The 26,770-nt window shown below is 48.0% G+C and overlaps 1 long non-coding RNA gene across 2 annotated transcripts in view; it reads right to left on the bottom strand.

Moving 5' to 3' along the window:
- Nucleotides 1–25,974, bottom strand: part of LOC141567516 (uncharacterized) — a 181,128-nt gene extending 155,154 nt beyond the window's left edge. For both annotated transcript variants that reach the window (XR_016022107.1, XR_012490193.2), the window contains exon 1: nt 25,889–25,974. This is a non-coding gene — a long non-coding RNA (uncharacterized LOC141567516). The remainder of the gene's footprint in view (nt 1–25,888) is intronic.
- Between the last annotated feature and the right edge of the window lie 796 nt (nt 25,975–26,770).

Here is a 26,770-nt window from a genome sequence, read left to right on the forward strand (position 1 = left end):
TACGTTTGTGGATGAGATTAGAGTGAAACATCCAGAAAACTGCAACCATATTGGCAAGGTTCTTGCTGAGTGGTGAGTGTATGACGTTTATTACTGCTCTTCTTAACAACCTAAATCAGTGTTAATGTAGATCATAAATGCAATGCCTACTTTATAATAAAAATATTAGAAGATAAAAACAGGAAAGAGACAGAGCAAGAGTGTGAGATGATTGGGCCCAGCCCTCTACTCCTAAACCTTAGACAGCTATAATTTCCCCCTCCCATTCTACAGATGAGAAAAGTGAGTCTCAGAATGGCTACATGCCTAATGTGGCATAGTTGCAAAAAGGTTAACCAGACTGGGTAGGATGTGAGGAAATGCATGGAGGGCTGGGTGCCAGGGAACCAGAGCTCTGGCTCAGGGCATGGGGCAGTCTCAGAAGACGGTCATTTGGGACATGGATTACAGGCCACCGGGCACATGGCAACTGCAACCTCCTATGTGGGTGCCATTCCCAAATGGATCAGCTCCATTCTGCTCGTTCTCTGACATAAACCAGAATCCTCCAGCCTGCAGGGGAGTCTCTGAGCATGTCCAGAGGGTCGGAGCAAGCAGGTGGAGAGAGCCAAGCTAACTTGCACGTTACTGAAACAAAGTCCTACTTAGTGGACTATCAGCTTTGCTTACAGAGAAGTCTGCGCACTAGCGTGACTATGCTGTAAACACCCTGCTCCTCTTCCCACTGCCCCAGGGACACCGCTGCGTAACTGTTACACGTTCCTCCGCAGACAGCCTTTGCTTCCTTACCCTTCCTCTGGTTTTTAATTGCGTTCACAAAGGCCCACCCCAATGCCTGGAAGCATCTCATTGGCAGCCACAAAGGCAAAGGAGCTCCAGGTTACAGCCACAATTCAGCCTCCACACCCCCCCACTGTGCCCAGCCGCGGCAGTGGTCTCACAACGGTCGGGGGTCTTATATATCTCATACATGCAGCAAAGTGGGGGAACAATGTGACAAATTATGAACAAGCTCACAGCCCAGCCTGTGGAATTCTTCCCTTTGTGAGCCTCCATCACGTGTCAGCTGGGCCGCTGGGCCGAGGGGGGAGCACAGGGCTGGGGAACATCTCAGCAGCAGGAGGCCAGCCCAGCGCTGGAGCCCTTCACACACTTGGGAACGCTGCCCCTTCTCGGCACGCACAGCGGTGCTTCATCGCTATTTGGAAAAGACTCCCATTTTAATAGGAGAAAAAAAATAGAAGAAAGCGACACATCATTCTTTAAAGTAGCAAGAGACAGCAGTATGGCAACACACGGTCTTCTTCCTAAATATCAGAATACATATTTGTGGATTCGGGCAATTAATACCATTTCTTTCTTGGTGAGACCTTGAACATTTACCTGGGACGCGTGCGATAGGCTTTAAGGTACACAGTAGGGGTATCCCAGGGAACTGTGTACCTCAAAAGACAGAACTGAGCACACAGGGTAGGGACTGAGAGAGGAAACACCCACAGCTGATTTGGTAGCAAACCATGAAATTACGTAAGCTCTACAACTTGGTTCATGCGTGGTTACTGAGCAAAACCAAAGTGTCCTGTGTCAGGCTATTTGATAAGGGGAAAGAGTCCTGCAGATTGTCTCAGCTCACTGGGAAACCACACCATGCACCTGGGAAAGAGGTCAGTATTCATTTGAGGTTCAGACAGTGTGACTTCTCAACACAGTCGCTCCCTTCTCCTCTCCATGCCTACGGCAGACATCACTAATCAATCACACGAATCAGTCATCACTAATCACTCACGCGACTCCTCTCCTCTTTCCCCAACCCCAGTCCATGCTAGGCTTCAGAATCCTTCTCAACACAGCGTTCCAGGTAGACATTACTAACTGTTTTAGTTCATAAAATAAAATGTTTGGGCCTTCTGAGTGAAGGGAAGGGACACGAGCAAACACACAGGCCTAAGAGGAAATAAGGGAATAAGGAAAGGGTACGGAGAGACTCAGGTCATGACTGAAGTTTTCCTCCTGGCCGTGAGTCATAGAGACAGCTCAGCTCTTAGGACGGTGGAGATTAAGCAGGGCCTTAACTGCGGAATTATCTCTAAGTAGTGAGGAGGGGAAAGAAGGGAGGATTAGAAGTTATCGCCTCTATTTCTGACAAATTACTGCACATTTTAAGTGAAACATTGTAAGCTGTCACGGGTGAGCTATTTACATATAATGGTACACACTTCAAGATGCTATTGCGATGGGGACAAATATTTTACTATAAGAACGTTATGTCACAACCCAAATGCATTTGACCAAAAGCCAGGAAAAGGCACGGACAGGCAGGCAGATAGACCTTCCTCTGAAGGACAATTTAATAACTTGGTGGCAGCTCCCCACGGCCCACTTCCTACTCTACTAAAAAAACAACAACCGGGAGATGACTTTTCATTTGGAGCTCGGCGGTCTGGTCCTGTCTATATTCAGCAGCTACTCAGTGCTTTGACTTCTCTGCACTGCCCAGCATACCACGGTCCACGAGCAGAGGCTGGGAGTTCAATGCAGACTCTCACTCTGAGCTCATAAGAGAAGGAACCTGTTCCTCAGGACAGGACCTTTTCATGCTCCCTGAGCTGCACCCAGCCCCAGACGCTAATCAAAGGCAGAGACCTCGATTATGGCAATAGAATTTTGCTCCATCTAAAATGTATCCTCCAGAACTGCAGCTGGCTCTTCCCGCTTCCCCAGCAAACCTCCATTCCTTGAGATGCGATTGCTTTCATTTCCACAGCCTCGCATAAGAAACAAACCCTAACTGAAAGACTCAACTCGCCCAGGAGAATGTGTGTCCCTCCCGCAGACACCAGTTTTGTGGAGTAACTTCCCTTCCACCCTCCACATTCCAAGGGAGATTATTAATTGTCCCCAGAAGAGAAGGCCAACTGAAAAGGAAGATCCCCAGTTGATATGCAAATCCCACAAAAGAACCCAAGGCTTCTCCTGCGCTCCCAGATCAACCAGAGCAAGAAGCCCGCGACCAACCGACTTAGAAATCTTCACTTACAGGAAACACAGTTGCTACCCCAACCTCTGGCGAAGGTTTTTCTTTTATTTTAGGATGACAAAGACGCCGTTTTTTGTTTAGCTTGAAATAACGAGGTGTGTAACCTCTCCTGTCTCCTTCGCTCCCAAATGGAGGCTTTCATAGCAAATTTTGTTCCCCAACAAGAGAAGGAAAACTGCCTGGCCTCCTTAGAGCACCCAGCGCCCCCCCCGCCCCCCCCCCCGCCCCCAGCCCACCACTAAGCTTTTGTGTTTGCTGGAGATCTCGGACAGTCCCCTGGCAAACGGCATTCAGCACGGTCAGCGGCAACTCACAACCTTCAAGGAATGAATATCTAACACCTTGTTCCCTTGGGCGGCTCAAAAGCCACTGCCACTGGGGTACACGGGTGGTTTCATAAAAGGCTGTGATTCATATGCAAACGAGAGGAGGATTTTCATGATTTCATAATAAAATGTTGAGCCGCTTTGATCGGGAGTTGTAAGGAGGTGTGAAACAGTGCCTGCGAAACAGACAGATATTTGTGTAAGCATCCTTTCTGTATTGCCAGTGCCGAATAATAACATATCAAAGCCCCAACTTACCTCATCTGCCTGGTACAGCCAAGGCATAAATAAAGGGGAACAATGGAATGACTATTACTCACTCTCTGAGAGCCAGCGACATCACTGTATCCTTTATAATTGCTGGCAAGAAGATTAATGTTTTGTTAAATATCAGAGCAAGGTCACGAGGGGCTTGCAGGCCTGTCTAAACATCTAGTCTTTTAAGTTCCTTCTCTCTCACTTGCTCTTTTTTGAGGAAATGAACTTGTAGCATTTCTTCTAATTATGGTGATTTTTGCTTTTGCAGCGGGCCTTCGTCATCACCTCGCTGCACACACACACACACACACACACTCACTCACATGCTCACACACACCTTCCCCAAATGATATTTGGGGACAGGCTTGATTTAGCTGCAGCATACGGGCCATGTTGTTAGGAGGTGACCTTGCCCTGGGAACCAACGTGGATAATTCATTGCCTGTCTCTGCGGCGTGAAGCCAGGGGCTTGTGCTTGAGAGCGACTTTACTGGGGTCCTCGGGGGACTCCCTACCAAAGACTGCTATCACTTTGCCGCACTTCTGTTGTGCTTAGCTCATATACTCGAACATACAGATGTTTCCATCAGCAAACAGTTCATGACCCAGAAAGAACAAAATATTTGGGCTTTCCCCAGCTTTCAGCACCTGTTCAAACCAAAGGGTCTGCAGTCTCTGTGCACAGACAGAAGGCCCCGCCAGCACCTGGAGCGAGGCTGCTCATAGCCAAGGCCAGCCCTGCCCCGCACGGCAAACCCAAGCTCCTTGATGCAGTGACCCTGAACTCCCAGAAGTGTGGAAGGGAGACAAAGGGCAAATCCCACAGAAGGATCTATCATCTCCGCCAGAGTCCCACACGCATCCGTCACTATGTTTCCACATCAGAAATCCCCACCTCAAGTCCACATCCATCCCTCCATCGTTCCCCTCTACAGTTTTCAGGGCAAAGTCGTGGCTTTGGTAGAGCCCTGGGCTCCAGCCGTCGGCCATCTGTGCCACGTTTGCAGGCCTGCGGCAGAGCTCAGAAGTTCTCCTTCGGGGCTGCATGGCTTGAGGACAGCACACTGGGCATGGTGGAGATTCTTTACATTTTCCCACAGGGAACCAGTGACAGCACTTAGAGGGCTTGGGATCAACAAAGAGGTCTAACAAATACAGCTAAGTACACAGCGGGAAGCACCTCTGCCTCCAGCAGAATCTGAAAGGAAGAGAAGCTGTGGATGATGCAAAGGGGGTGCCGCCACCGCCTCTCCCCTCTCCAAGGGCCTTTTATCTCCACGCTCAGTGCTTGGGCAAAGGGCTTTTAAGTTGCCAAGCCCAATTTTAGGGAGATCTTCTTATTTGTTTGTTTTTCTTCCTTGCAGCTCAAGGAGGAATTAAGAAGTAAAAGAGACAGCGTGGAATGGAGGTGGGTGTACGAGGCAATTAGATGTGAAAGGGAGGACGTCCTGACTTTGGGGACTTGCCTCAGCTTCACTAATCTCGGTGACAGTCAGAGCAGGAGAGCCACAATTACCATGTACCCTCTCGCCTCAGCATAAAGCGAAAGCAATGATGGTCTGACTAATACAGATGTTTGTGCTTCATGCATCCTACAGACCCTCAATAGGTAAGCAGACTCAGTAAGTGGTTGGCTGGCTGGATGGATGGATGGACAGATGCACGGGTGGATGGACAGATGCATGGATGGGTGATTATAGAAATTCAACACAAGGTAGACCAGACACGCTATCACTCAGCTATACCAGGGGTTCGCAAACCATGACCTAGAGTCCAAGTCCGACCGACCAACTGTTTTTGAAAATAAGGTTTTATTGGGACATGGCTCTGACCATTCATTTATGCACTGTCTGTTTTCACGACACAAGGGAGACTTGAAGAATTGCTACAGAGGCAATATGGCCAGCAAGTGTAAATTATTTACTCTTTGGCCCTTTACAGAATAACTTCACCAACCCCTGAGCTCCACAATTATTAGAGTTTCTTAGTTTTTATATATTTTGCCCTCTTCCTTTTTTTTTTGTTTTACTGATAAAACAAAAAACTACAGACTGTAAAACCACATACACCCTTTAAACTTATGTAAGCTCTAGTAAACATGCTGGGCATAAATAACTAAGTTTTTTTGTTTTTTTGCTTTTTTTTGTTTTGTTTTATTGTTTAATTTTTTTTAAGAACGAAATCAGTAAACCAAGCCAATCACTTCATCTGGGGTTCAGTTGAAAAAACAATGACCTTTTCCAATGCAGGACAAAACAACCCCAATGTGATGCACTTTTTTGAGAGCCTGTTCACAAAACAATCTGTTCTGTACTTTGTGAGAAATTTGACAGGATTTTTCAGGGGCTAATTTTGCCTGGAAGACTAACTTTTTTACTTTATTCCATTCACTTCAGAATATGAGCAGCTCTCCTCATGATGCCTAGGACTTCAAACGCACAACTCATAAACACGCGGGATGAGATTATTTCGGCTCACGCTAGTATGGTGTTGAGTCTTTTCTTCCTGCGGGGTGGGATCGGGGAGGAGCAATGCAACAGCTGCTCAGATGAGATGAACTGAGTCTTAGGCTCCTTAGAAAGGTCAGTAGTGAACAGAGTGCACATCGGTCTTTCCCATCATCCGTTCAGAGCCAGCGACATGAGCAGTCAGCAGAAGGACCACAAGGAGAACACATGAGGGTTGTCCCAGAAAGTACAGTTACTAGAAGCTCCCACAGGGCCAGTCTTGCTTGAGATGTCACTGCCTTAGAGAATAGTGCTATGTGGACTTGGCAAAAATGACCCACAGTCAGGAAGGACAATGGGGGTGGGGGTGGGGGTGGGAGAGGCGGGCAAGGAGGCAGAGGTGTGCATATGTGAGGAAGGCAGATGTTACGGCTTGTTGTGTTGTATTTGTAATGGGCACGTCCTATTTAATCCAATGAGGTCATTGCTTTCTGATATATCAATGCAGAAACCCTGCTGACCATCAGGCAAAGCTACAGACTGACACTCTTAACTACCGGGAAGGTCAATGTGATGGGCAGCTTCTCAGATGGCCCCCAACGACCCCCACCTTCTGCTGGTCACACCCTTGTAGAATCCTCTCCCTGTGGGTGTGGGCTGGACCTAGTGACTTGCTTCTAATGAACAGAATATTGCAACAACGATGAGATGTCACTTCTGAGGCCAGGTTGCAAAACACTGTGGTTTGGGCAACCGGATGGCTCAGTTGGTCAGCGCGCGAGCTCTGAACAACAGGGTTGCTGGTTCGATTCCCACATGGGCCAGTGAGCTACACCCTCCACAACTAGACTGAAGACAAGTTGCCGCTGAGCTGCCAGAGGGGTGGCTGGATGGCTCAGCTGGTTGAAGCCTGAGCTCAGCGACAAAGTTGGGGTTCAGTTCCCTCATGCGATGGTGGGCTGCGCCCCTGCAACTAAGATTGAAAACGGCAACTGGACTTGGAGCTGAGCTGCGCCCTCCACAACTAGATTGAAGGACAACGACTTGGAGCTGATGGGCCCTGGAGAAACACACTGTTCCCCAATATTCCCCAATAAAAAAAAAATAGACGGTGACTTGTCTCTCCGTCTCTTGGCCTATCCTGTTGAAGACAGCTGTCATGTTGTGAGCTGCCCTACAGAGAGCCCCACAGGGCTAGAAAATAAAGCCAGTTTATCTCTTCAAAGAGAGTACAGGGGGATGAAGGGGTGAGAAGGCAGGCCCGGGATCCAAGAGGCCTCAAGTTCCCAGTAGTCACAGTATTCTGATGCATAAGGTCAAGCTTTACAGCCTGTTACTGCCACACCTGATAAGCCCTGTCAAAGATATGCTACCTATTCTATCTCTGCATTAAATGAAAAAAGAAAAGAGGCTTCTGTGTTTCTTATAATGATGGCTACAAAAGAACATATTGCTCTTTTTTCTGTGACATAAGAATTAAAAAGGAAACATGTATTTCTAAACAGACGTCACATATGCAAAGTTGTCTAATGAAATGAAGTTAGCAAAATGTAAGGTACTCAGATTGCCAGGAAAAGAGGACGGGGAAAGGAAGCATAACAAGGGATTTGAGGTCACTTCACAAACAGAGGCATCTGGGGGCTAAGACTAGCACGAAGCCAAAGAAGAGGCCAGGGTGCACATTTAAGGAGACACTGCTCTTGGGCATGTAAGTGTGGGGTCAGCACCTGAGAGAGGGCTCCTTCTTACATTGAAGCTCTTGGGCCCTTGTCTATCTAATTCCTGCACTGAGGCATTTTGTGTGTGAATGGAGACTTTTACACCTGAAACTTAAGTATAGTGTTATATAGCAATTTCTCCTAAAAAACAACATGCAGGCAGGCTTTGAAATCAGGATAAATTCTCTGATAAACTGACCAATGAATACAGAGGTACAGTCTTCACATTATCTGCACACACCAGAGTTGGCTGGCAGTTTGCAAAGGCTGAGAATTGCTAGGGTTTTTCCCCACGAGAAGCCCCCCTCCCACATGTGCAGAAAGCGTGCCCATCTGGATGCTCCTCTTGCTTTCAGCTCAGCTGGGAGGCTTGCCGAGACTGTGTGCCAGGGCAAGCTGGCATCTGATGGGCACGGGGAAGGAGCAGCAGCTCAGAGTGAGTCGCAGAGCCTCCCAGACCCCAGCAGACTCTGGAAGAAGGTGAGCCGGCAAGCCCACACGGCAGCACATACCCTCTCCCTCTGCGCAGGGGATCTGTCTTTGTTTCCATAGGTATTTATTTGTGCTTTTCTCTGACTGTTTTGCATGTCACTGAGAGTTAAAGAAGACATATTGTACGTCCTAAAGAGAAGCAGTAAAAATAATTTAGCTTATTTCTTTCCTGTCTGAGTGTATTAATTCTTGCTTACATAAGGAAATACAAAAAAACAAACTGTAAACAAGGAATCATTTGGAATCAGATTATGCATGAGTAATGACACACATTCTCATCTAAGATGTGGGGAGAAATCTAGTTTTACCGCCAGGGGCTTTAAAAAATGTTTTTCTTTTTCAAAGGAAATTACTCAGAATGTAATAAAAACATGTTTTCTGCCCTAAAAGGATTAATTTACCTTTTGTGTCACGAGAAAGTAAATGCAATCAATACCTCAATTCTCCTCTTCTTGGAGGAAGACAATTCCCAAGTCTAAATCCTAGGGAACAGTCATTCAGCTGTGATTTCCTAATACTCAGATGCTGGTTCTCCTATGAGTTCTCTGATACACGTCCCAGAGCCTCAGACGACTTGGGGGTGGGGGTCTCAGATGATCTCTGCTTCCTTCTGAACCCTCTTCCTTTCCAAGCATCCCCCTTCTTTCCTGTGACCCCATCCTCCCTCATTAGCACCCAGAGACCAAGAAGCCCAAAGGGCTCCAACATGGGGAAAGAGGCAAACTAGTCATTGCAGCCTTCAGAGGTGGGGGTCTGCCCATCTCTAACTCCCATGTGAGACCTGGAACTTGTTACCTAATTTCACCATCCCGCACCTTCCTCATTCACAAAAGAGAGACAAAAAACAGTTCTTTCCCGATAAGGCAATTCTAAGGAATGAATGCTTGAGAAGCGCAGTGTCCTGGGGACCTCACGTGACTGACGCCACTGCTCCTGGCCTCATCTCCTCCACGCTTGGGGACAGGCACTGGTTAGAAGCAATTCTCTGTCTTAATTCTTGTCCTTCCCACAGGCACCAGTCGCCTTGAGGATACGTAACAGGGCTGTTCTCATCACTACTCTTTTCTTCTGTTTTACCTTTACTGAATCCCAGACCCGAGAGTTGGAAGGACCCTTTAAGCTCCATCCATCCATCCATCCATCCATCCATCCATCCATCCATCCATCCAACAAATACATACTAAGCATCAAGCAGAAGGCCAGCGCCGCTCTAGGCCGTGGGACAGAGACGTGAACAAAACGCACAGGCCCTGGATCTTGTAGACCCCACCCTTGTGAGCGGGCATTGAACAATACGTTACAAGGAGGGCAACCACTTGTCTCAGCTTTACCAAGAATTACACAGTTTTAGCAGTGAAGTTCTGATTCCTGGGACTGCATCCTCGGTCCTGGCAAACTGGCGTGGTTGGTCACCCTAATTACCAATGTGATGAAAGGAAAAGCTACCATCAATGCTTCCGCCTGGGACCTGACCCTAGATCAGGTGTCAGAGGTGGCTCAGCAGGGGATGCGCTATTCAGTGAGACCAGACAAAGGACACCGTGGGAGGGGAAGGCAGGTCAAGTGTACAAGCAGGGACACAGCTGATACAAAGGCCTGGGGGCAGGAGGAACTGGAGGAAGCAGAGAAAACAAAGTGAGGTGAGACTGCAGAGGTGAGTAAGGAAGGCCTCGCGGACTCCAAGGAGGATTCTGCTTGATCAGAGCGGCATTGGGAAGATTTGGAAGGGCTGCAAAGGGGCTTTACTTAGGAAAGGAAGGCTGGGCTCTGAGCAGAATCGATGGGTGTGTGTGTGTGTGTGTGTGTGCAAAGACCAGGAAAGAAAGTGTTCAGAAGGCAAGCTGAAGGCACCTTGGGTGTGCATCGAGAGCTCACCTGAGGAGAAGCGGACAGGACTGGTCCACATTGGTTGGAAAGGTCAGCTCCCGATTCCTGGTAGATGCACTCAGTTGCATGACGGGGCTGGTTACTGAGAAGGAAATGCCTGCCTCAGCAAGTCAGTTCTCCACTGTGAGGGGCTCAGTGCCGCAGGAAGGGCATGCTCAGCCGACCAAGACATGGCACCTGCTCTCCAGACATTCACATGTCATGGAGGAACACGAACTTACCAACACACAACGCAATACAGTGTGAGTCATGCGAGACTAGAAATGAGCACCGACTGCCAGGGTAGGAGAGAGGAGGAGACCAGGTCTGCTCAAAAGATGAGGGAGACTTCACAGAAAAGGAAATCCATCTCTCTGGACTTAACAGACCAATGGAAACCCACCTGGTGCAGAAGGACACTCCAGGCGGGGGAGGGCATATGCAAAGGTAAGGAGCTCGCTTTGGCGGGAGCAGGGGTGGAAGGAAGGGCCAGCTGGGGACTCATGAAATGTCCATCTGCCTGCCATGCGAGGAAGCTCCCCTTCTATCTTGGCGTTCATAAGAAAGTACCAAAGATTGGGTTTTCGTTTGCTTTTGTTTTTTACATAAAAGTTGCAGAAATAATACAGAGAATTTCTTGATTTCCTTAGCAGCAAAGTGAGAGCATCAGCTTTTCTTGCTTTAACGAAGTATATTTTTAAGACTAGATTGAATAATTATGATAACAATAATTATTATTGTAACAATAACGCACGTATATAGTACTTGCCACATTCCAGGCACTGTTCTAAGGATCTGACAAACATCAACTCATTTAATCCTCACATCAGCCCTTCAGAGTCTATAATTTTGATATGCCCATTTTACAGATGAGAAAACAGAGAGGCATCCCTAAGTCACATGGTTAGTTGAGGGTTACAACTAAGACTTGAACCCACACAGTCCACCCACTTCCAGTATAGACACAGTTTAAAATACACAACATATATATATATTGGGCAACCACAACAGAATATAGCAGGTGCCATTACCCCATCGCATACGTGAGAATAATCAAACCTCAGAAAGATTAAGTGACCACCCAAATCTAAACCTAGAACTCCATCTTCCTGAAGCTAGTCTCGAGCTCATTCTTTCTTGTTTTCTTTTTCCAAAACCTCTGGCTGAAGTATAGTTATAATCTATGTGAGGGGGGAAAACGAAAAATGTGAGAAGATTAACAGAAACAGCACATTTACAAAACATTTTAAAATGGGAGTGCAATGTTGAAAAATGGCACGTGATTCACGGGCAGGTGAGGAAGCAGCTCCGATCATAATTGCTCTAGCTTTTCCAAAGAAACTGAGGAAACTTTACAAGGCCCCAGAAGCTCTTGGAAAACTGCAAAGCACTTTGTAAATGTGAGGTATTGTTAGCTGGGGGGGGGTGGGGGGTGGGGTTGTTATTTACTTAGGTATTGAAAGATGGGTTGAGTGGGGAATCACCAAAGGAAGAGGAGGGCCCCCAGGTGGGGGAAATGGCCTGAGCAGAATCCTGGCAGCTCACCCACACAGGATAGACACACGCCCTTCACTGCATCTTCCTCGCTCCTGACAGGAGCTCCCTTCTCTCTGATCCACTCAGGACTCATGCGTTGTGCTGTGTCTTCTCTCTCTCAAAGCAGACCAAGCGCAGAGGTAAGTTGCTCACATCTTCAAATACAGCCCAAACCCTAGCACCGAACTATGCACATAGTAGGTCCTCAAGAAATACCTTTGGGCTAATTGATCCTAGTGTGGTTTTGCAGGCAAACGCTAGCTTTCCTGCCCTTTGGCACCGATGTGCTTTGTGTTACAGAAAGCTACCCCGTTATCCACCCATCATTTGATCTAAAATGATTAATAATAACCTATTTCTTTGAGTACTTCATGTGTAGTAGCCTCTGTGCTGGGCACTGCTGTATTTGCTCCTTCACACCTCACAACAAAACAAGAGACTGTTATTATCCCCGCTTTCAGCTGAGTTCATACTACTAGTAGGGGTAGAGCCTTACTTCCAATCCTGGGCAATATGACTGGAAGCCATGTTCTAAAGCACTGCCCTACTGTGTTCCGATAAACGGAACCAATGGGCTATACAGAGAGACATGTACAAGAGGAGACGAGTTACAGGCATTGGCTCACAAGGTTATGGAGGCCGAGAAGTCCCACAGCTTCCCATTTGCAAGGTGGAGAACCAGGAAAGTCAGTGGTATAATTCAATCCAAGCCCAGAGGCCTGAGAATTGGGTGGTTAACGTTGTCGTAAGTCCTGATCTGAGTCTGAAAACTAGAGAATCAGGAGCGCTGATGTCTGAGGGCAGAGATGGATGTCTCAGCTGGAGCAGAGTGACTTCGCCCTGCCTTTGCCTTTCTGTTCTAGTCAGAGCCTCAACAGATTGCATGATGCTGACCCACATGGGGGAGGGCCACCAAATGGAATGCTAAGCTCTTCCAGAAACATCCTCTCAGAGGCACCCAGAAATAATATTTTATCAGCTATATGGACATCCCCTTAGGCCAGTCAAGTTGACACATAAAATTAACCATCACCCCTTCCCTGCCTCCCGTTCATTTCACTGAACATGGATTTATTGTGCCACTCTTAAGTGCCAGGCACAGGGGCATGTCAACAAAGACAGACAGACAAGACGAACCGTTGTCACTTCTTTCATTAGAGCATGTTATCCAAGTGGAAAGTTTTAACAGGGGATTCCTAGTAGCCACAGCGTTCAGTAGTATCTCGAAACACTTCAACACTTGAGAAAGCTAAGGGGTGGCCAGATGGCTCAGTTGGTTAGAGCATGAGCCCTGAACAGGGTTGCCAGTTTGATTCCCACTTAGGCCACTGAGCTGCACCCTCCACAACTAGATTGAAGACAACAAGTTGCCACTGAGCTTCCACAGGGATGTACGGATGGCTCGGTTGTTTAGAGCGCGAGCTCTCAATAACAAGGTTGCTGGTTCAGTTCCCATATGGGATGGTGGGCTGTTGCCCCTGCCACCAAAGATTGAAAACGGCGACTGGACTTGGAGCTGCGCTGCGCCCTCCACAACTAGATTGAAGGACAACGACTTGGAGCTGATGGGCCCTGGAGAAACACACTGTTCCCCAATATTTCCCAATAAAATTAAAAAAAAAAATTAAAAAAGAAAGCTGAGAAATACAGTGGAATCTCAGCAGCGGACTTCAAACGCCATCCGTCCCACTTCATCGCAATGTGATTTGGGGCGACTTCTCACCTTCCTGTCCTCCATGTCCTCATGGGAATCATGAGGACACCGACCTCTAAGCCTGGGGCAGGGCCTCAGGAAGTGCACAGGAAGCATTTAGAACCGTGCTTGGGACGTAGGAAACACGACCTGCGTGTTTGTGTGATTTTAAAAGCAACTTCATCGAGGTGTCATTTCTGTGCAGAAACTGTACCCACGGGAGTTGCACGGCTGGATGAGTTTCACGGGCTGTGTGCCACACCAAGAGGCAGCTGTCCCTTTCGTGTGATCGTCTTTTCTTCACGGCAGTGCTGTGAGGATGTGTGGTCTTCAGGACTGTGTGGGCATGGAATATATACTCACTAAGTGTGAGCTGGTTTTCCCATTACCATTAGCTCTGAGAAGTCACTCACTGGGGTGAGTTCCCTAGAAGCTCAGAGCCAAAATAGGAAGCTCCAATTAGAGGGAGAGAAACAGCTGAAGATTCTTCTGAGAAAGTATGAGTGTGGTCCAGCCAGGCAGTGATCTACCTCCTGTTTGAGCCCCAAAGGCCTCTGAACTTGACACCTTAACTTCAGACACACACACGGAGGGCGACCACTAGAATTTGCAGCAGCAAATCCTGCTCGTTGGTCAGTCAAGGGTCTCAGAGAGGAAAAGCAGCCCCTGACACAGCCCAGACAGGTCCCCACCGAGGGAGAAGCGTCTTTTCTTCTGCAACTTTGATGGAGCTGCCAGATCCCTGCCTCCCATCTGCAAACCCAAGTTTCATGTTTTTAAAAAAAGTCTTGCTAAAAGAGCCAACAGTGTAGACTCCCAGGAAAACAAACAGTAGAAATACTTTTATCAAGGCAGGAGCTCTGCAGTGGCTGGCTGCTCTTACAGATACCGTATCTGTTCACCTTTCATAAATGTCAGACTTGAAATAAAAAAGACAGGCTAATGAGATCTCATTTCCACAGAAGCAAGCATGCACCTATTAATTAACCCACAGACCGCTAACAAACATGCTGTTTATAGATGTTTTTGCTGCAATTGTCAGATGTGCAAATAGCCTGGGCTCAAAAGATCTGATTTCCTCACCCTCCTCTGCTATTTTTAAAATATTTAAATGACCCTGATGATTCAATATCTGTTCATTCATTTAGCACACATTTGCATAATCCCCACTGTGTGCAAGGCCCTCGATCAGGGATATGGGGTATCTGATGAGACTGTATTTTGTGACGAGTCAAGGCTCTGACTCCCAACAAGCTGAAATTTGAATTTTGGCCTCATCCCTCGGCGCGTAGATTTAAATGCTGCAAACCTCAACTGACACATGCACTTAGGTAAAATGGGGAGAACGCCACTGTGTGTTGTAAGTTGTTGTTAGGATTAAATGACATAAGGAAAGTGTCCAGAAGGTGGAAAGTGTTACTTATTGTAAAGAAGGAGCAGGTCAAGGAGACAGAAAAGGAGAAGGGGGAGGGGAGGGAAAGGAAAAGGAAGTGGATTTGGCGGAGGTGACCTTTAGGAGGGGAACCAAAAGAAGATGGAGACAGGAGAAGGAAAAGCTGAGATCTCGGTCTCACTGACCGGATATGGGGAGCAAGACTGACATTCAACAAATAACTAGGCTATAGTTGGTGACTAGCAAGAGATTTTTAAAGAAGTATGAGCTGCTTTAAAGAAGGCAATTAAATCTTACAACGGAGTTGGGAGGCAGGTTGGGGGACGAGGAGAAGAGATTCTTGTTGGCGTCCCTGATGGGGGGACAGACTGAATAGGTAGCGACGGGCAGGGGAAGGCTCACCAGAGGGAGGGAATGGCCTGAGCACGAGTCTGGAAACGGGGGTACAGGCTGTGTTTGTGGAATGGGCAGGAGTCACAGCTGGCTTTGCAGGTGGGGTGCGGTGGAAGCTGTGACGCTATGGTCCACCGGGACCATGGAGACCTCGAATATTTTGTTCTGAAGGTGGTTAGAAGTTCTGAACGAGAAGGGGATTCCAGAGGTGGAAATCCAAGTCAGAGGAATCACGCTGAACCATTTCACAGGGGAAACTTCAAGGAAGGAAAAACAGTCTACAAAAGGGGTTCAATTTCTTTACTGTGGCGACAATAATGCTCACTTAGCCTCTATGTTGCATTTTACTTCTTTCAAAAGCAAGGCTTCGTGAGCTCTTAGAGTTCATTCTAACAACTCTGTAGTGGGTTAAATGGTGGCTTCCCCCAAATAATATGTCACATCCTAATTCCAGGAATCTGTGAATGAGACCTTATGTGGAAGAAAAGCGTCTTTGCAGATGTAATAAAATTAAGGATCTTGAGATGAGGTCATCCTAGATTATACAGATGGGCCTTACATCTAATGAGGTGTCCTTTTAAGAGACACACCGATGAGAAACAAAGAGGCCGTGTGAAGACAGAGTGATGTAGCCTCAGGCCAAGCAATGCCTGGAGACGCCGGAAGCTGGAAGCTACGAGGAAGGACCCTCCCCCAGAGCCATCAGAGGGAGCATGGCGCTGCCCACACCTTGAGTTCAGACTTCCAGCCTCCAGGTCAGTAAGGTGATACATTTCTAGTGTTTTAAGCCACCATGTTTGTGACCATTTGTCATGGCAGCTCTAGCAAACTTTAAATTATAATACAGACCTTCTGAGAAGGGAAGAGGAGGGTCTGGTTCTCTTTGACCAACGAGAAGAGCAAAGGCCTACTCGCACTTAAGTCCATGGTCAAGCGTGGAGCACTTGGACCAGTGACCTCAGTGCACTGGTGCCCGAAGTGCCGTCCATGAAATCATGAAAGATTCGGGAGGCCGGTGAGGAATGACGCGAGCCACCCCTGTGAGTGGCTGACGGAAGAAAACACCTTGGAAAAGTGGGACTTAACCCAAGAGGTGAAGGATGGGCTGGCTATTCCAGGGGTAAAAGGACATTGGGGGCTGGGGGGGGGGTGGTGGACAGAGCAAGCCAGGGTAGGTAAGGACCTTAAGAAGCCAGGACCCAGCAAGTGGCAGGAGGTGTGACCAGAAAAGACTTTGTATTCCAGGCTAAGAAACTTGTTCCCTGGCCTGTAAAACACCTGTTTACCCGAGTTGGTTCTGTGGTTTAGCAGTTAACAGGAGTCATTCATTCTACATTAAATGAATTGTCAGTCACTGGCCTTGCAAAGGACCCCAGAAAACCTGTCAAATGGACAAAGCTAAGTTCATCAGACCTATTGCAGTAACAGATGACACCACCTTGGTGGAATCTCAATGGAAGGACAAGTGGGGAAGGTATTTCTAAGGCTGTAGGGCTGCGGCTAAGTGTTTTCAAGGTAGGAAAACGGTGGGAACTGAGCAGAGTTTATCACAAAATAGTCTTGGATTGGTGGGTGAGGCAAGAGTCTTGAAATAAACTTTGATGAGCATGCTGTTAGTCTTGGAAAAATAAGTACCTTAGTTGATCCATGGGAGCAGGTTTTTTCTGGACCTAGAAGCTAACTTATTTTTGCTTATCCCAGTATTATTTACAACAGGCAGAGCAAAGCATGTTGGTTTAATTTTTACAACAAATGTTTACTGAGTCATGTCACAGGCACTGTTCTAGGTCCCTTTGTAGAAATGCATGTGTGTGAATCTATCTATCGATCCACCTGTATGTATATGTGTGTATACCTCTATACATAGGTATGCATATATGTATATGTGAGCATGTATGTGTATCCTTGCTTTAATAAAAAATTCGAGTGGGAATTTGGCGGAGAACAGAAAACAGAACACTCAATTGATACACATGCCCAGAAAAGTGGATTACAGAAAGTGCCAAGTTCTAAGGAGAAAAATAACGCAGGAAAAGGTACAGATTGTGAGGGGGCAAGAGGAAAGAACAATGATGTCCATCAGTGTTGTGGGAAAATTGCCCTGTGGCCATTGGCTCGGGGAGTCCCAGATTCAATAGTTAAAAAGACCCCGTCCCTCCCTAGAATATCTAGAAGTCCTATGTGTGCCAGTGTTTGTTAAGCGACTCCAAGAAGAGAATGAAACATGCAGTATTTCCTGAACGCATTTGTCTTGCAGCCTCTGTCACCATTTTCCTTGGGAATATGTTTAAAGAAGACCTCTGTAGGCAAGGACGCCCATCTGGGCTGCAGAACGATTGGCTGGAAGAACTGAAAACCAGGGTCAGGGAGGTGATGGTGTGACAATCCCAGGCTTGGGCTGGTGTGGAACAGTCGTGGAGAGGTGACAGAGCCACCAGAGGTGGAGGAGGAGGATGGGAGAGTGTGACAACCCGTGAACTTCTTCTCAGCAGTTCTGCCAGGATATGGGGACCATTCTGCCCAGGAGATGAGGACACTCATCTCGATTTTTCTGTTTTTTTCTGTTCCCCTCATAGAACTGGGTTGACTATTAATCGAATGAATGAAGAGATGTAATGGATGTGAGGAGGAAACTGGGTGGAAGGCCTTCACACTTAAGCAGCCTGTGGAAACCAACGGGGTCACACGTTTTTAAACCCCCAGTTACAAGTCTGCAGGCCTCTCTTCTCCCCTTCACTGCCCCACTGTCAGTGGGAATTTCAGTGTGTTTTACTACTCTTTCTAAGTCACTTACGGGTGTTTCCATGTGCTCATGAATCCATCCCTGTGCTGCCTACAAGGGCGTGACAACCACTGCACCCCTGTTCTCTACCCCCAGAAGCCTGCCTGCTGGACTCCAACAATGGGCTGGGCTGCACAAGGAGCCAGAAACTGGGTGACTGCTCCCCACACACCACTGCCCCGGCCAGTTCCAGCAACCATGAACCCTCGTGGCTTCTGGAAAGACCTCCCTTCCCTTTGTGAGACCCACTGACCCCCTGACATTACAAGCCTTGACGAAGGAGTCTGGCTCCCTAGGATTTCAGTATCAGCCTCTTCTCGCCAACCTTCAGGTTTGGGGTCAAGGCCACGTTTCTGGTCTCTTGTCTGCTCTCTCTGGGGCTTCCCTATCCTGGTTTGCAATCTGTCCTCACACATGACCACCCCAGGCCTTCAGATGGGCTTCAACGCCCCCAAACCTCAGTGAGGGGAGGGGACAGTTCAGGGTACCTTTACTCCAAAAAAGGCTGCTCTGACCTTATGTAAAATCTGGGGTCCACATAGAAGAGAACAATCCTATTCTGCTACATCCAAGTCCCAAATGAAAATGTATGTATTGGGCCGTTCAGGGCATAACTCCATCCATCAAGCACACCCGGCCTCCAGGCCTGTCAGAGGCCCAGGAACAGTCATTTCCAACACACCCCACACTTGCGTTCTCCTCAGATTAGATAACGAGGTCACTCTTCCTTGGCCCCTGGGATGGTGCTCTCACTTCGGGGCACGCCGGTTGGGTGACCACGTCCCACCGTTGACAGACCCCAATTTCCCTCCAGGTCTGAGTCTCCTGCCTCCTACCCGGCAGCGCTCAGTTCCACAGGCTCTCAAATCACCCTCCTCAGCAACATTTTGTTCCGAGCATTTTCTTACGCTTGCCATAAAAACATGGAATTTTTATTTTTTTTTAATTTGAAATTCATTTTCAGTCTTCTTTTATAGATCTGTCATTTATACAATGGCTGGAAAACTTTCTAAAATCAGATATAATTTATGAACCCCTTCTTTTCGGCATAATGTCATTTGTACATTAAAATGATAATGACGAGAGGGATCAGATGTGTCTCTCTCACGGGGGGGGGGGGGGGGGAGATGGTGGGTGGGGGCTGTTCTGGTTCTGCTGCAATAAGTCCCTGTGTGCCTGTGCGCAGCCCCAGCAGGGGCTTTCGTGAAAGGAAGAAAACAGAGGGGGGGAAAAAGTATTTTTTATCTCTTTGAAGCGATAACACCGAAAAGCAACTTATGCCCCTCACAAGAGAATATGACCTGAACTGACAGTTAGGGAAACCACTGACACATAAAGATTTCAAACTGTACGTGTTGAAAACGTCCTCTGATGTAACAGGGCCGCAGTGTAAAGCAGTGATTCTGAGCCCGGGCTGCTTTGTGGAGCTTTTTAAACATACAGCGTCCCCGACCTCGTCCCCTCATTCCAGTCTAATCGATGTAGCATGGGGGCCCAAAACAGGTATTTTTTAGTGTTCCAGATGAACCTAATGTGTACCCTGGGCTAAGAATGTGGGTATGACAACCCTCAGGGAATGAGACTGTAATCCCAGTCAATATCGTTGGTTCATTGCGTGATCTTGGGTTAATAATAAAAACGAATGCGTACTTTCTCCTGACCATGGGCCAGCTGCTGTTCCAAACTCTTTCCACACATTGGTTCTTCTTAAAAGCCTATGAGGTGGGTATTGCTGCTATTACCCTGTTTCTCAGATGAAGAAACTGAGGCTGAGGGATTAAGTAACTTGCCTAAAGTCACACAGCCAGCAACTGAGTGAGGCGGGATGTGAACCCAGGCAGTCGGACCTGGCGGCCCCTGGCTACCTGCTACTACTGACTTCCTAAAGGATCTAAATATCTGTTTCTAAGTCGTCTAAAGATTAATTGGTTTGCTCATCTACAACATAAGGTAAATTGAGCTAGGTGATTTTTGAAGTCCTGTGGTCACAGGGTCTCCATTTTAACGATGATGAAAATGAGTTCCCTAGAAATGACGCATCTTGCTGCCATCACCCAGCCAGAGCGTCAGGCAGACCCAGTTCTCCAATCCGGGTCCCTTTGTCCCCCTGTAGAATTCCTCCCCAATCTTTCTGTAACACATGCCGGAGGAGGAGTTAGCCTCTAAAACATCCCACAGGAAATTAAACTACTTCATGAAAAGAACTCAAGTCTCAGGTTTAAAATTGTGGCCCAAATCTTAAACCTGTGTTCTTCCTGGAGACAGCGTAAAGTGATACCCAGTATAACCAAATTTTAATTGCGCACCTCTTGTTTACATGCTGATCTACATGCTGTGAGGAACGGAAGCAAAAAGTGTGGTCTCGTCTTTGCTAGCAGAAGACCCTAGAACGCTAAGCACAAAAGAGAAGAAAGCTTTCCCTACACCTCTGCGCCAGGACCACAGGCGTCCTTCAGCTCAGTTCTCTGCCTCTCTCTTCCTAGCTCCTCTCCAATGGCAGGAGGCGAAGTTGTTGTTTAAGGCAACTGAAGGGTGACAGATTGAAGGGTTTGGTCACTGTGTTAAAAGGGCGGTAGACTTTGCCAAGCCTTTCCTTCCTGTCCACTCCCTGTAGTGGATGTGGGACAGTCTTCCCACTCTGTCCCTCCACATGCATGCTGGAGTGTCCTGCTCATTTTGTAGGCTCCTATACCAATCCCTGGTCCAGGAGACAGTCAAGTGTGCTGATTTGGCTGGGTCCAGGGCTATGACGTCAGTGGGAGAACGCTTAGGACCTCAAGAGTCTGAAGACACGCACGCTCACCCCCAATTCCCAGAAACTCCGTGTTAGAGAGCATCCTTCCAGCCACCTGCTCTACCCTCACCCCGGTGTGAGTCATCAAGACAACTCCTGTTCAGCAGCAGCATTACCCTAAATGAGCCCGTGGTGGCATCAAGAGGCTAAACACGGAAACAGAAATATTGCTTCAGTTTTGCCCTGGAAGGAGTCACTTAGCACTAACTCAGCACAATGAACACTAACTTCTAAGCAACTTCAGACCTTTGGTCTTAGAGATTTAGACACATAAAAAGGAGAAAAAACTAATTTCTTTTCCTAAGAAAGAAGACTTATGAGGAGGAGGAGGGAAAAGAAGACGAAAGAAAAAAGTGGTTTTGGCCATCTACCATCCCCTTGAAAACAACGTTTTTACAAGCTAAATGCAAATGAATAAAAATGAATACAAACATGTGGATTAGATTCCCCTGAAAACACTCATGGGCTTCAAGTTTTAAGGGGAAAATCGGCCCAGGGCCAAATGCGTTGTGGTTTTGGCAGAGCCCCGGGGAAGGTTCTCTGGCTCGTGTGCGTCATACACCTGCTGCTCGGCCACCACCCTGCCCACCTCCTTGCCCCCCTCTGCAGTCCTGGGAAATCTGCACCCAACTTTGGGAGCTGGGGGCCCTACGCTGGCTCTAGCACCTGTCTGCCAACCAGCTGGAATTCAGGAGGTTTCCAACCCTGGCCAAAGTGCAGGTTGGGGCAGATTTGGCCAGGATGGACTCCTGGCTTTTCGTTGTTGCTAAAACTCTGAAACCAATGGCTTCATCTCTTCCCTGAGCTTACAAAAGATGGACTCTTGAGCGAGGAAGCCATCAAACCCAGGCTCAGCAATACATTTACTACCTGGAGATAGTATGAGGCCGGGTGTCTGGGCCCGTGGTCTGCAGACCTGACAGACTCTGAAGAACCCACTCCCATAGACATGGGCATATGGGCACATGGATGACCCGACGTTTTATGACCATCCTTTACTGAGCCTGGCCTGTGCGAGGCACTGCATGGAGGACTGGGCCCTGACCCGCACCAGCTCCTTATCAAAGGGGCTATCAAACAAGAATTCTTAGGCTCGAGAGTTCAGAGACTCATCCCAGGCCCCATGTCTTATTTCTGATGGGAAAGGAATAAAGGGGCAGGAGCCAATTTGCCAGGTCCCAATGCCAGTCCTACTATCTTTAACCACTTCACTGGAGTGTTATTTAAAATGTAAATTGGAAATGTGTGCAACAGCTGTTAGGAACTCCAAATAGTTCATTTTCACAAAATGATCACAGGGGAATGGCACCACGTCATCTATGAGAAAGCACTTCTAGAGAAACTCTTATCTGCTTTGTGTGTTTGGGCAACGTGCTATCATTTTACAACTAATCTGAGAAAACCACGATTAGACATGTAAATGTGTTGGAGGAAATAAGTAAAAATAATGTAATTATTTCTCTGTCCATCCCTCAAAGCAGTGCGGGGAATCAAAGTGTGCCTTGTCACAAGAAACATTGCTCTTTCTCCTATATTAGCTCTTTTCATACACGTATCAACAGCATTGGCCCTTGTCACTTTGTTGTAACTGATGTCTTAATTATCCATGTCTTTCACATGACTGAAGGCAGTGGTTCTACCTGATGCACCTTGAGCCCCTAGTTTGGGCTGAGCACCTTTAAGGTCCCAGCACAAGGATGACAAATGTGTGGCACGCATGCCACCGCTCCCTCTTTCTATGCTGGGAAAGACATTACGAATCCATCACTGCACAGAGCCTCTTGCTGGCCGCAGAATTCTTCAAGGTAGACCCATGGGTGGTCACTGTCAACTCACCGCAGAGGCTATGACAAATGGAAGCTTCCCCACACCCTTGTTCTAAAGCCTCACTAGGAAGCTTTCCTCAGATAGGAAGGGCTCTGGAAATGCAGGAACCCTGAGGCAATGTGGGAAAACGACTGACGCTCCCTAGTGAACGTCTTCCCTCTGCTGAGGGCTGGTCCAGAGAAGAGACACAGGTAAGTGTTCCATGTGGGGTGACCCTACCTGGGCTTTTTCAGTCTGGTACTAAGGGAGCAAACCCAAGTTTGCTTCAGTGCTGAAGCCTTGAGACATAAGATGAGGAGGGGTCAGAGATGATTAGAAAACTACTCTGATAAAATAAAACTGTCATGCAGAGGTGCTTGAAAGCATCCACGTGGTTTCCGGTGTCCACTCATCTCTGAGGCTCCAATGGACCTCCACCCTTTATCTTGGCTGATTGCATATGCCAACAAAGTTCCCTTTCCAGTGAAACTAATCTTAACTAATTCACATTGCAATTAAGGCCATAGAAATTTGCAAACATGATTTTACTCAATATTTCCGGCATTCACATTGCTTTAAAACTTTCTCTGTACAGCTAACAAGACATGTGGCAAAGCTCTGAGCTGCCTCCACAGCACCACGTCTGACTGGAGGGCTGGAAGAAAACATGATGACAGCTTAGGATTTCCTGTGACATTTGCTCCCATCCCCCTTTGCTCAGTGATGACTCGGCCATGAGGGATTGGTTCTTTCTCTGGGTTCTTAAATCACAGAATTGTCCCTCTCAAATCTAAAGCAAAATCTCATTTTAAGAAGGAGGCAGCTTGTAAGGTTCTAGCCCTGGTTCTACCGTGAAATGTGCACGTGGTTTTAGAGAGGTGCCCTTCCTTCTCTGTGTTTCTGTCAAAAATGGGAGCAGAGACAGTGATCTAAGAACCCTTACAGCACAGAATTTCTTTGACTTACTCTGCTCAGAACTCGACAAAGTTAAGGTGCCGTGTTGACCTCTTGCCTCTGGCTCTCCAGGCTGGGGAGCTGGCCTCTCTCTAATTGGCAGGAGGCATTAGCATCACAGAATACTTCCTGGCTCAGCCTCCCATGAGCCTTAGCCTCCCCATCGAGGCCCAGTGCTGTTTTGTTTCATAAAAGGAAAGCCCATTTCTCTGTTCTGAGTTCTGTGATCCCTACACTCTTTCCTCACTCCTGTCATCGGGGTTCATCTGCCCCCAGGGTAACCTACTCCCAGTATCATGTCTCTCGGGGATGCTAAGTGGATTTTCCTTGCATACAAGCCCCAGTAAGTCACAGGATGAATAAAACCAGGGCTCAGACCTGGGCCTAGTTAACAAAGTTCTTCTAGGGTCAGGAAGCAAAACCCCAGGCTTCCACCGAAACCCCAGGGCTGAGAGATCAAGGTGGGACTTCTCTAAACCTCTCGTAATTTAGGTTGGACACTTGTATCAATAAAAAAGAAAAGACCAAAGCTCAGACCAATGAATTAGCTGTACTTGTGAAGTGTGAGTATCTGTGTGTATGTGTGTCTGTGTGTGTGTGTGGTGAGTGTGTGTGTGTGTGTGTGTGTGTGTGTGTGTCTTTTACATGAATTCCTCCCAAAGAAAAGGCTTGCTTGTGTGGGTGGACACTCTTAAGAGCCACGAATCAGCCTCTGTCTGCTCTGATGGATGCCTCATCTGAGACTTCTCAAGTGATTGGCACTTGGTCCCCGATGGGTAATCAGGTGGAAAATTGTTTTAATTTGCTAGAGTTAGGGATATCAGAGCGGCTCTCACGATGTGATGGACCAATGTGTTCATCACTACACAAGTGCATGGGGGAAATGGAAAGATGAGAGAAAGTAGGGAGACCACCCTTCATTCCTTACAAGAATCTTTCCAGTAACATTTGCATGGCTTATGAAGCCCAGAGGAGTTGATTTGAGAACCCAGGTCTCCTGACTCTCTATCCAGGGCTTTTTATTCTTGGACACTTACTTCCTTTATTCAAAGACAAGCCCTCAGCCCCACACCCTGCTCCTCCAGCTTCTGCAGTCCAATTTCTCAGACACTCAGGCACTCACGTTGCTGTCTTCTGGAACCCCAAGCAGAGTACATGTGTGTCCTACTTGGAGCCACATAAAAATGATTAACTCCACAAACAGATAATGTTTGGTTTCGCTGAGGGCTTCTTTGAAGAACAAGTTCTTCTCTGCCTAAACAGAACTTTATTTCCAGCAAGTGAGATTGAAGATCAACTGCTACAAGCAGAGGCTGTGCCCTGGAGATCCACGGGCAAGGCGAAGTGCTGAGAAAGTGGAGACTCTGGGCAAACAGAAAGCAGGAAGCGGGGCAAGGGCGCGAGCATGGAATAGGGTGGAGGCAAGCCAGGGGTAGCGGAGAGGCCACGGGAAACAGAGACACAGTGCGTAGCACATCTGAGTACGTGAGGAAAGACGCCAAAAATCCTTCTGCTGAGATCAGAGAGCCACCTCGTACCCAGTTCCTGCTTCCTGAGGCCTCAGCTGATTGCCATCTCCCCAAGCGACAATGGCCCCCCTTCCCCGAGTCAGCCAACAGAGACACTGCTCCTTCATCCCCAACTGCCTTGTTGGATTGTTTGTTTGTTTCAGGAATGAAGCCATTTTGTAAAATTCAGCCCATCTGAACCTCCAGCGGCTTATGGCAAGGGAGAAGCCCCCCAGTTTGGCGAACGATCAGAGAAAGCCACAGTGAATCAGCAGGGACACTCTCTATGGGGATGACCCAGTGTGACTTTTCCCTGCAGCAGAAAGCAGGGTGAAGAATGAGAAGAATGGAGGGAGACACAGCCCACTAAGGCATCAGGAAAAACAGCCAACTGACAGGAAACAATGGGCTCGCGGCACTGAGATCAGCTTCTCTGACACGTAAGTCTTTCCTAGTCATTCGCGCTGTTGAGGTTTGACTCTTTGCTCTGCCCTAGTCCCAGGTAACCATTTTCGTACAGTCCTAAGGCTGGGTTCATACTAAGTCTTCTACGTACCAGGGAAAATACATTTCATGCAGACACTTTCAGAGCAGTTCAAAAAGTGGTCCAAGATGGCGGCGGCACAGGAGGACACTGAACTCGCCCCCTCCCACGAGCAAAATAAAAAATACATGTATACAGGTAGCAATTACTCCTGCAAGACAACAGCGCACTGAAGGAACAGCTTCTGATAACAAAGATGAGAAAGAGACTGAGTAAAGTAGGCTAGGAAGCTGAGGGAGCCCCCAGAAGCGTCAGGAACTCTCCAGCTGGAGAAGCCAGTGGTGCCATTGTTTGTCCCCTCCATAGGGTGGGCAGGGGCGCTATTTGGGGTTTTGGCCTACCTGCAAGACACTTCACCGGGAGCCTTTCGCCTCTGAACAAACGGAACAGGAACAGGGCCTCGCCACACACACCCAGCCTCCTGGGGAGAGCTGCTCTTGGCAGCAGGCTGGTGCCCCAGGCGCCCGAAGTGCCTGCTCACGTTCCCAGGTGCCGGAAGTACCTGCTCTGGCACCAGGCACCGGAAGTGGTGCTGGGGGCCCAGGCACTGTAAGTGCATATCTGGCTCAGAGTGGCTTCCCAAACTACCCGGCAGAGAGGGCCTGCACACAGGTTGCTTCTGGGTTCTGCATGGGACCACTTGCAGCGCAACAAACAAGAGAGAGACCTTATACAGAAGGGGGTGGAGCCATGGGAGCTCTCCGGGGACTGTGGGAAATCTCCGGGGTCAGAGGGCTGATGAGCACCACTGTTTACGTCCCGTCCATCTCCGTAGGGCAGGTGGAGGCTCTACCCCGGTGCTCTGACCTGCTGCAAGGTCCCTAGTGTGTTCCCGGACACAACATCACTCGAGCTCTTTTCAGCCTGAACAAAGGGAGCAGCACGAGCATTACCACACACACCTGGCCTCTGCATCTGGCCTCCCCACCTCCAGCTGCTCCAGCTCGATGGGCCAGTGCCCCGGATGCCTTAAGAAATGCCCCCCTCCCCGGGGGGTGGGGGGGAGGGGAGGAGAAAACATACACAAATGGAAATAAAGGGTCATAAGGATACTCACCACACTTGAGAGTGTAAGAGGACCTTGGGAGAAGTGGAGAACTTCAACAAAGAGAAAGTATAACAAAGAACCAAGCAGACCTGAAGAATACAATAACTGAAATGAAAAACATATTAGAAGGAATCCACAGCAGATTAGGAAACACAGAGAAATGGACCAGGGACCT

This window comes from Rhinolophus sinicus, chromosome 8, assembly GCF_057876585.1.
Source record: "Rhinolophus sinicus isolate RSI-liver-muscle chromosome 8, RSI-T2T, whole genome shotgun sequence".
NCBI classification, from domain to species: Eukaryota; Metazoa; Chordata; class Mammalia; order Chiroptera; family Rhinolophidae; genus Rhinolophus; species Rhinolophus sinicus.